Source organism: Strix aluco, chromosome 4, assembly GCF_031877795.1.
Source record: "Strix aluco isolate bStrAlu1 chromosome 4, bStrAlu1.hap1, whole genome shotgun sequence".
NCBI classification, from domain to species: Eukaryota; Metazoa; Chordata; class Aves; order Strigiformes; family Strigidae; genus Strix; species Strix aluco.
In genome coordinates this window covers 33,812,892-33,823,022 of record NC_133934.1, presented here as the reverse complement: position 1 = coordinate 33,823,022, position 10,131 = coordinate 33,812,892, and the positions used below count along the sequence as shown (strand labels likewise).

The 10,131-nt window shown below is 39.6% G+C and overlaps 1 protein-coding gene across 1 annotated transcript in view; it reads right to left on the bottom strand.

Moving 5' to 3' along the window:
* Window positions 1-5,064: 5,064 nt before the first annotated feature.
* The window catches only part of ZDHHC2 (zDHHC palmitoyltransferase 2), a 38,292-nt gene continuing 33,225 nt past the window's right edge, over window positions 5,065-10,131 (bottom strand). Inside the window, exon 13 of the mRNA XM_074822656.1 lies at window positions 5,065-8,651. The gene's annotated coding sequence lies outside the window, so the exon portion shown is untranslated. The remainder of the gene's footprint in view (window positions 8,652-10,131) is intronic.

The following is a 10,131-nucleotide window of genomic DNA, read 5'->3' as shown; positions in this document are numbered from 1 at the left end:
TATCTAGAGTTGAATCTGGAGAGGGACAAGAAAAGCTTATACAGGGATATCAGGCGCAAAGAAAGATCAGAGAAAATGAGACCACTGCTGAATGGGGGCAGGAGACCTAGTGACAAAGAACATGGAAAAGGCCAAGGTACTCAGGCCTTCTTTGCTTTGGTTTTTACTATTAAGACTTGCCTCTAGCAATCCCAGGTCCCTGAGATGCCAAGGAGGGTCTGGCACAAGGAAGACTTATCCTTGGTGGAGGAAGATCAGGTCAGGAGCATATAAACAAATAGGACATAAAGAATTTCAGAGGACTTGATAGGATGCACTCACAAGTGCTGAAGGACCTGACTGATGTCATTGTGAGGCTGTTCTCATCATCTTTGAAAGGTCGTGGTGATAAGGGTAGTTTCCTGAGGAGTGGAAGAGAATAGGTGTCACTCAAGAAGAGCAAGGAGGATGCAGGGAGCTGCAGGCCAGTCAGCCTCACCTTGATCCTTGGAAAGGTGATGGAGCAGATAATCCTAGAAACCCATTTCCAAACATGCGGATATCAAGGTGATTGGAAGTAGTCAGCCTGGATTTATGAAGGAGAGATAATTCCTGACCAGCTTGCTGTATTTTACCCTCCTTTGAGGTATACTGGACTAGACGATCACGACTGGTCCCTTCCAGTGCTAACTCTTCTATGATACTAGTGCACACTGATGTAGACTGCACTGGATCCCTGTGTCTGAAGTAGATGAGGCAGGAGTATGGGTGTTCTGCACCCACAAGGCATATACGCTTATTGGTCATCCAGAGGACTGTCCACACAGGGGAGACTGAGAGGTTACTTCATGTTGTATAGCATAACTGGAAGACATAACTCGGGCAGACAGACAGTTTTGTGTAAGGTCCATGTTTTGCCTCCTCATGTAGGCTTTTGCTCTTGCAATGTTGTGTTTTGCTGAAAGAAGAGAGACGTGGTTGGTTCTACTTTCAGGTAAGGGGGCATGTTAAGCTCTTGAAGCAAAAGGAGACAGTGTGCCTTGGGGTCCGGTTTTCTTTAGTTTAAAATTACCATATCAAAGATAATTCTGCTAGTAGTGCTTGAAATGAGGGAACCTAAACAATTGCAGAGAGCAAACACTGGGTCTGAGCAACATCTGAGGAGGATGATTAGTCAAGCTGGTTGGTAAAAAGTATGTTTAGCTGTACATAAATCCAGTTGAGAACTATTTCTGCTGGGTTACAAGTTGTGTTTCTGTTAATTACTGCACTGATGGTATTAATTTTCATGTGGAGGGAGTAACCTTAAGTAGTAAGTAACCTTAACACTGCCTTAAGTAGCAGAGCACTTCAGAACCAAAGTTACAGAATCAAACCTATCTTCTGAGGCATCCTTGTCATAGAAACCCACATGGCAGATAGTATGATTTTACAGTATTTTCGTTTAATAGGTCCAAGTAAATTTTCCTAGCTTATAAGTAGTAGTGCTTAAAAGTGTTGCATTTAATCATGTTGGCTGAATGTTCTTGAGCAGTAGTACTTGTTCAGCTCTAGAAAACTCTTTTGTGTAGTCCTGCTTTTGCAGTTGCTTAGAAAAATAGGTGAAGGGTTAACAAAATCAGCTGGCAAAGTGAGTGCGTTAGTCCAATACTCTCTGACCAAGTTCTTCTAGATATTCCACAAGGAGGGCTTCATGCTTTAGTACTGAACTTAGTTGAAGATACTTGTTGCTATGTGGGATTTTGATTTAGAAAAGTGATGCAGCAATATACAGAAATCACAACACAATACAGCAGTTGTATATACAGTCGAACATCATTCCCTTTACTAATCTCTACAGCATGCTCACTGTCACGGTGCTGCATGTTCCCAGTTGCCAGGAAGGAACACATGGGTTGAAGGAACACGTGGGTTGAAGCCAGCTCAAGCCTGTTGCTCTCCTCAGAGTTGTTTTTTCAGGGTGTTCAGATTTTATACTCTCTGTTGGACTGAGCCGAATACACACATCCCCATGTGGGTGTGACTGACTCAGGAAGGTAATACTTCCTGTAGATTATTTTAGGGAAGGCCATTTACATAACCAGTTGACCCACTCAACTTGATACATTTGATTGTTTACGGCAAAGGCCATCTCTGGTCCCCTTGGTGTTGGGATTAGTTCAGCTGCTTTGGTGACAGGTGTGGTCACTGCCTATACTCTTTTCTGAGCTTCATGAGCACACCATGCTTGCCTAGCTTCTCTGAGCCCATTGAAGGGGTTCATTGACGAGTCACAGGATGAAAGTGGCTTTATAAGGCCAAATGTTGTGAGTTTTATTTATTTTAAATGTGCTACACATTAACAAATGCCAGTCAAAGAAAGGAAAAAACCCACAAACTTAAGGCCCTGCATCTTCACTTCGCCTTCCCAATGCTGTTTGTTTTTGTTTTACCGACATGTTTTTTGGTTGCTTTTTCCTCATTTTTTTGAAGTGTGATTTTTATTTGAGAATATGTGTTTCTTTGTCTTCTGTTTTAAACTCCCAGTTGGTTTCTCAACCTTGAATTAGCTAATAACTCACCTAAATTAGTTGAGTGCATGGAAAGGAAGAAATTGCTTCTGTAGTGAATCAGTTTTTAGAGCTTCCCTGGAAGCTTAATATTCATGAGATGTTAATGGCTTTAGGATAGTGTGGGTTCATTGCAATTTATTGACTTGTAAAATAATTATTCTAAGAAATGAATTTTTAAATAAAATAGACTTCTTGAGATTTTTATTTAACAACACCAAGTGATGAGAAAGAGAGCCAAAAGCCTCCAGTAGAACTGTTGGTATTTTTTTGACTACCACAAATTGTAGAGTTTGAACAAAATCTCACAAATAATAAAACCTGATTTTTAGATAGAGTAAAACACATCGGTTGTCTCAGTGTACTTTCCTATTCATACCATGAAGTCCTTTTTCTGGTATATCTGAACTTTAGTGTACCTGGGTTGGTTTATAGGAGATTGTTTTGGTGTTTTCTTCCCTCCTGCCTGACTAGGTATGGTAGAGAAACGAGCAGGGTTCTCCTGCATTATTTTAGCAGTCTTGGGTTGGGAATGAAATGTGCTCATTGATGCCAACTGTGAAGATCTGATTTCTGCAGAGGCTTGTCTTGTCCTTTTTCTGCCAGCACAGATTTTTTTTTTGGCCTCTGCTGAAGTGGGCGAGTTGTCTTTCCTGCACTCATGAGATGCTTGCCCCAATTAACTGTGTTGGGTCATGGGAGGGAAAGAGATCATCATAGATACCTGTACCTCAGGTAGCAATTGGCAAGAGCTGAACTTTTTGAGCTGCATTACAGAGAACATGCTTTATCTTTTATGGGGTAGCAAATCAGAGCTATGGTTGCAGTTGGCAGTATCTTTTATTTACCTTTCATCATGTAAGAGCCAAGCTTTGCAAGCTCCCCATTTTCCTTCATTCTTGTCCCTCTGCAGTGTATCTGTGCTCTGTGTGTATCTCTAGTATCTGTGGTAGTGTTTTGTATGAAGGTTAATTGTTAGTGTGCTTATATCATTACTAAGCTACTGATTTTCTGTTGTATCTGTTTGAACTACTGGCCAGTTTAATATGACAGAAAATATCTGGAAATAGGTTCCTGTTGTTCAGGCTGTGAAACAGTTTGTATATGTTACGTATTTTGTCTTTATAACTGGGGCTCCTTCTTAGGTGAACTGAGAATTTTTTCATTTTCAGAAGAAAAAAAGGAAAATGACTTCATAAAATGATGACTGTCAGGAAGTGCTGGGTCTGTTCCAGTTATGCCAATCAGTTAAACTGTGAGCATGCAGGAGGTGGGAAAGGGGACATGGCTCACTCTTCCAACTGCTGCAGTCAAACTGTTGGGCCCATCTGCCTGAGAGGATCACAGTGATCTAGGATGGAGCATGTATTCATTGCCCCAAATACCAGGAACTACACAGCCACGTTGGGGGATGCCTGAGTTACTGTATTTCAGTGATGGGGGCCATTAGGAAAACTCGGAGAGATTAAGGAATTATCTACCTAGAATAAACCTTGGGAGGAATAAGGAGGATGTAGATATTGATTGTACATTTCAAATTGAAAGACTTTTCAATCTGGATTTCTGTGGAAGGGAAGGGGAAGAGCGAGAATGATGATCAAAAATTTAAAAAGGAAAATTAAACTGCAAAGGGAAAGTAGGCAAGGCTTTCCTCAGGATAACCTAAGAATTTCACCCAGAAGGCTGCTTGCTGCTTTTCCAGTCCTCTTACCAGGTCACTGATGAACAAGTGATAGCTGCAAGTGAAGTGGCAACAAAGACACCCCACCACCCATACAGTGTAGCAGCATGTTCTTTTTTAATCTTGTTTTGGATGAGAATGTTTGTATGTGGTTCAATACAAGTATTTATGGAAGGGTTTTAAATAAAAGATGGGAAAAGCTGCAGGTTAATGTCTGGACTGGAACAGGTGAAAGCTGCTTTCATCTTTATGTAACTGTTCCTGCATTTTTAGAGGCCCCTAAGAAGACAAGTCTCATTCTGCTCTGCGGATCCAGATCCAGAGGTGGATCCAATGCTTTCTTTCCTAGGGGAGGCTTGGCAAAGTACAAAGAGTGGCAAGGTGGGCAGAGCAGAAGAATCTGGCATGGGAGGCACTGCAGAGCCCTCATGAAGCAAAGCTGCTGTGGGTGACAACCCACTTCCCTTCCTTGCACCTCCTCAGTTCTATAAAGTAATGTGGGTTTAAGAACCCCCTCTTTTTTGGGACAAAAGTGTACCTTTTTTACCTTCACCAGTATCCAAAGGAGTGCAGCTGTGTCTGCTCTGCCAGCATGAAGATATGGAGTGTTTCACCCATGAAAGACCAAAAAGGATGTTTCCGTTTTAACCTGTTTCATGGTGTACATGCTTTGTGAGGTGCTAGAGATCTAACAAACTGGGGAGGGAGAACCTACCTATAAATGTCAAAGATTGCTGGTGAGGGGGGATGTTTACAGCAGCTATGTTGTTAATGAAGCCGTAGTGAAGATGACATTCTGCTGATCAGGTGTGCTGCCAGTAAAACTGAAGGTAGTGTGTCAATAACTACTACATATTTAACTTGCTGAACATGAAGCATTTATTTATGTGAGCAATACATTAATAAGTGGCAAAGTTATACACTAAATTTATGTAGAAATATATTCCCCCCCACTCCAGCACACCAGTCAATTGAATCAGGGCAAGAACTCTCAGTCCAAATAATGATTAACAGCAGCTACAGCATACCATGCACTAAACAAAACTTGCTTCTTGCAAACTCTCTGAAGTCTTGCTTGAAGACCCTGATTTTAGGTACACAAACAGTTACAAATAATTAATAGTGTTTCATTAATTACCTGCCCACAGGAACTTTCACTCTGCAAGTTAAACTGGACAGTGTTTTTTCTCTCAAGTTAAAGTGCATAGCAGCAGCTGTCTTTAATTGCTCAGTGGGAGGAGCTCACCAACATCTAGGTGTTCTGTTTTCTTAATAAAAATAGTTATCTGTGAAGACTTTGAGCATTCCATCACCAGTACATCAACTAACATAAGTGTGTCCCACTTTTGGTGCAGACATGTATTGGATTTGTTGGATTGGGTTACAAATTAAGGAAGCTTCTTACCCATGTGGGAGCCTATGATTCATATGACGTGTTTACATATATACAAAATAAATTTAACTCTGTTGTCATTAGGGACTCAGGCCCATCTGAGGAGTCTGTAGAACTCATTCAACTTCCACTGAAGCTTGAAATGCAGTCATACTGCTAGACAAATATCAGGGCTACCATTTTCTTTTTAGCAAAAAAGTAGATTAGTAACTGTACAGTAGGTAAAAAGCAGTCTTTAAAAAAAATACAGAAATTACACAAAAGGCTGTAGTAAAGTGCCTAGCAAGATTATAAAGAACAGGAGAATCAGTCTAATCAGACAAACAACACTGAATCCTTGCTCCCCTCACCTCTTCACAAATTCTCCCACGTGCATTGTAACAGCATCAATGCTCAATGACAATGTCAAAAAGACCATTTCCACTTTGCTATATAAAGTATTAGAGAGCTTAAAGCCAAGAATATAGTCATATCAGAAATTATACTTTGGAGCATGATTAGCTCACTTTTGTCCATACTCTATGCAGGGAGAACCGCCAGGAACCCTCACCAGCCTGCTAACAGTGCTCTGCATGAGGCAGAGCTCACACCCACCCTGGGAGCAGGTGTAGCTACAGCCCTCTGGCTCAGATCTGCTGAACATTTACCTCTGAGCTGTCACGTCTCCTTCCCCTCCTCCCTTCATCAGCATATGTTTCCCACGCCTCCATCAGTTTTCTGCTAGAGGGACAGCCTCTGGCTACGTCAAAGCTGCAGATTATTTAGGGCTATTGTGCTTTCCAACTGTGACTTCTGAGACATGGAGAAGCCAGGCATTTCTTGAGCCCTTACCCCTGTCCTTTCTCTACACTGATCACCAGCCTTACTGAGCGCTCTCAGAGCCCTGGCCATAGTCAGGGAGGCCAATATCTGTATTAGAGAGATCTACTTTCCATTATGAGTTTTGCCAGGGAAGAAACCCGTACTTTGTCTTTATGTAAAAATATGGAGCAAGTTACACTGAAGCTGAAGTTCAACTTTTCACTCAGTATTTTCAAATGCCATGCTCCATGACAAACCACCCTGTGACTAACTGCATAAAAAACAAGACTATACAGATAGAGAACCTGAAGTGTTAAAAAATATATTTTCCCTCTCCCCCTCATCCCTTGACAAGTTAGCCTTTAAACACTAATACGAGGTAAGCTGACAGAACAACACTGAATAAACAGCTGCAAAAAACTTTTGGTTGCTAGATGTCTGCAGGCATCATGTAAACTGTATGCTACCTTCATGCTAGTTTAAAAAAGGTGTTCTACATCAAGGAATCCACACTGGCACTTCTGGCAAGAAACAGATGTTTTCAGGCTGGTAAAATTTTAAGATTTAAAAAAAAAAAAAAAAGGTAAAAGAAATACATTTTCCCTCACTAGAAAAAAAGCCACATTTGTGCTCCAACAGCTATCACTTTTAAGTTGCAAACCCAGGAAAGACAAATTTTAAAGTTACCTGCCTGTAGAAGAGTTCATGATAAAGATATCTGCTTTCCAAAATCTGTCACTTAGTCCTGCTGCCAGTTTTCTAAACAAGCAACTGGCATCTTTACACTGTGAACCAACCTGCTAAGTGACTCAGGTTTGATAACAGAAGTACTTTTCTGCTTCAACTGAACTGAGCTTAGTCTGACAGATTTTAACTTTTTTTTTTTTTTGGACTAGTCTTTTTATCTAGCCACCTAGAACGCATAGCTAAGTTCCTCCTAAAGTTGTTTTCAGAATAACAATTTGCATTTAAATGTAAACACTGATACCATAAATGTAGTGTATACAAAAGGCACAAGACAATTAGATTTGTGTTGCTGAAATTTCCTTGCCTTTGAAAGCTGGTAACACATCATTTATTATCTGTCTGGTAAACTCTGATTCTAAGCAAGCTGCTAGCTCCTAACTTAATTGAGGGGGGTTTCCTATGTGCAGCAGCTTGGCTTTTTGGTATTGCAATCAAACATCTGTTGTCCTGTAAATGCAGATATCAGAAGTTGTAACAGTAAGTCTTGTTGATTGTACATCGTATTCGTTAAGTTATGCAGTAAGAAAGGCAGTGTCTTAAAGAACAAGTGAAAAAAGAAATCTGAGACAACTATTGATTAGTAAGAAACTAGGGTTTTGAAAGACAGTGGCCTTTGGGAACACAGGTTGGTAAAAAGCCTTTTGGAGCAAAGTTAAGTGCCAACATTTGTTTCCTGAAGGGGTTAACAGCTCCAAATGGGACAATAAAATCCCCATTTCACTGCACTGTCCTGTGCAGCTCCCATCAAATCCCCAGCTGGCCAGCTTCATTCATGTATTATCCATCTGAACGCAGGCTTTTTATCACTCCACTCACCACTGACCCACTGTGGCATTCAATTAACAAAGGAGTTTTTTTCCCCCTCCACAACTTTTCAAACTATTGGTAACACCAATCTGAGGGAAAAACGGACCTTTTGCAATAATGTTTTCCAAAAATGTTCCAAAAATAGTCAAGACAATTCACTTGGGTCTCCTTATCTTCAAAAATTGCTTATCAAGCTCTCAAAAGAAAATACAGTCCACGAAGCCACTAAATTATTTGTAATCAACAATGGCTGTTCTCCCAATTTGTAAAGCCAGTAGTGCGAAAATTTGATTTTAAAGTCAACTACTTACAGCAATTTGAATTAACGGGTGAATCTTCAAAACCAAGGCAAGAACACGGACTTGTATGTAAGGAGGTCACATTTTTCTTGTGCTGAATATCAAAGTAAAACCAGCCATTGAATTTTTACAATTGCAAACTCAGACTCCTTTTTTTCCATTTCCTAATACTCAGAATCATCCTTCACCATTCAAAACCAGTAATTTTAAGTTGAAACATTCTTTATATGGTTCAGAAGTAGTATGTTTAGTTTCATGTTTCAAGCAGTGACATGGAGACAGCTAATTGTCTGTCAGTTTGTTTTCTGAGCACATCCACACAGGAGCAGACAGGAGCAGCTGGCCAACAGGGCTGATACTTGGAAGAATGCATATTCCTTCCAACGACAGCTTTTCTTGAATTGGAACAGAACATTAAACACAAAAGACATTAGTAGAACTGAAGAATACTTAAAAATTACGTTATTGCAACAAGTCTCATCAACTCAAAGGGGAAAGCAAACCACAGCTGAACGAAAATCCCACCCTGAAGAGGAACACAGTAAGACTGTTCACAGTTATTAATCCACTTCAGGATGACAGTGATTAAAAACTGACTACATAGCAAGCAGGCCACCAGTTTATAAAATGAAGTGAGCTATTTTTACAGTACTTCCAGGTACCAGCATCATTAAAAACCAATTCTCTATTACATTAGTGTAAACCACATCTGGCACTCTCAATAATTCATCTTCTGATTAACTATAAAGGATTACAGGATACAGGATATTGAACACATCCCTAGTTGGGACAGAAACTCACATTACTAACATACTGGCAGGGGCTGTGGGCTATATTTTTCATGTCAAAGATCAAATTACTTGATTTTGTTGTTGTGACTTCAGCACCTTTAATAAAGCATTCTATTCACTTCCTAGGAACAAATATAATTCAAATATTGACAATAAAGTAATGAAGTTAAATGCACAGTAGTTAAAAAAAAAATGTAAAAATATTTTTATATAAGGGCTCTTATTCTAACAACTCTATGTCAAATAGATGTTACCTCTCCAGAAAGTCTTTTAAGTGCCACCCAGAAATATCTCAGAGCTAAGCGTACAACCAAACTGGCGCTTACATTCATGCCAGAGAAATTATCAGACCTTAGCTACTGCCCTTTTGAGATGTGCATGTGTCACTCTGAGGCAAAACTAACTTCCAGGAGTCCCTTTCTGTGGGTTTACACATACTCTTTGCAACATAGGTGGTCTCTCTTTAAAAAGCTGCACTTCAAATGCATGTTCACAAAAAGAAGAAACAAAAAAATCTCAAAACAAATGAATGCAACAAAACCCAGGGGGTGGGGTAATCAGACTGCAAACACGAATCTAATTGTTACTTTCTCAGACTGGACTAAAAGAAAAAAATGAAAAAGAGCACGAGATGTTTATCAAGCTAAACAGCTTGAAAAAAACCCACTTTCAGCATCTTGGGAAAAATCATAAGCCATGTTTGATATTCAGAATAATGTGAATGACAAAGTTCCAATAAAATGTTCACACTCTTCAAAGAAAGATTAAGGTTTAAAAGTTACTACTTAAGTAAATAAAGTGTTAGGACTTCAGAAAGTGGAACTCAAACCTGACAAAACTAGTTGCAATTAATGGTATTTCTGTAACATAATCCAAAAATCTGTTTCTTTAAAGCCTGTCTCCAATCTTTACTCTTGAGTAGTGATGACATGTAAGACATTAAATTAACTGAAGTTGAATAATTTATTTTTTTCCAGAAGCTGTTGTGTTGTTGAAACAACCAATGGATTAAATAGGGCAGAAGCACGGCATTTACATTTTGAACAAAATGTTAGAATTGAGATTTTTAGATTCTATTAAAAAA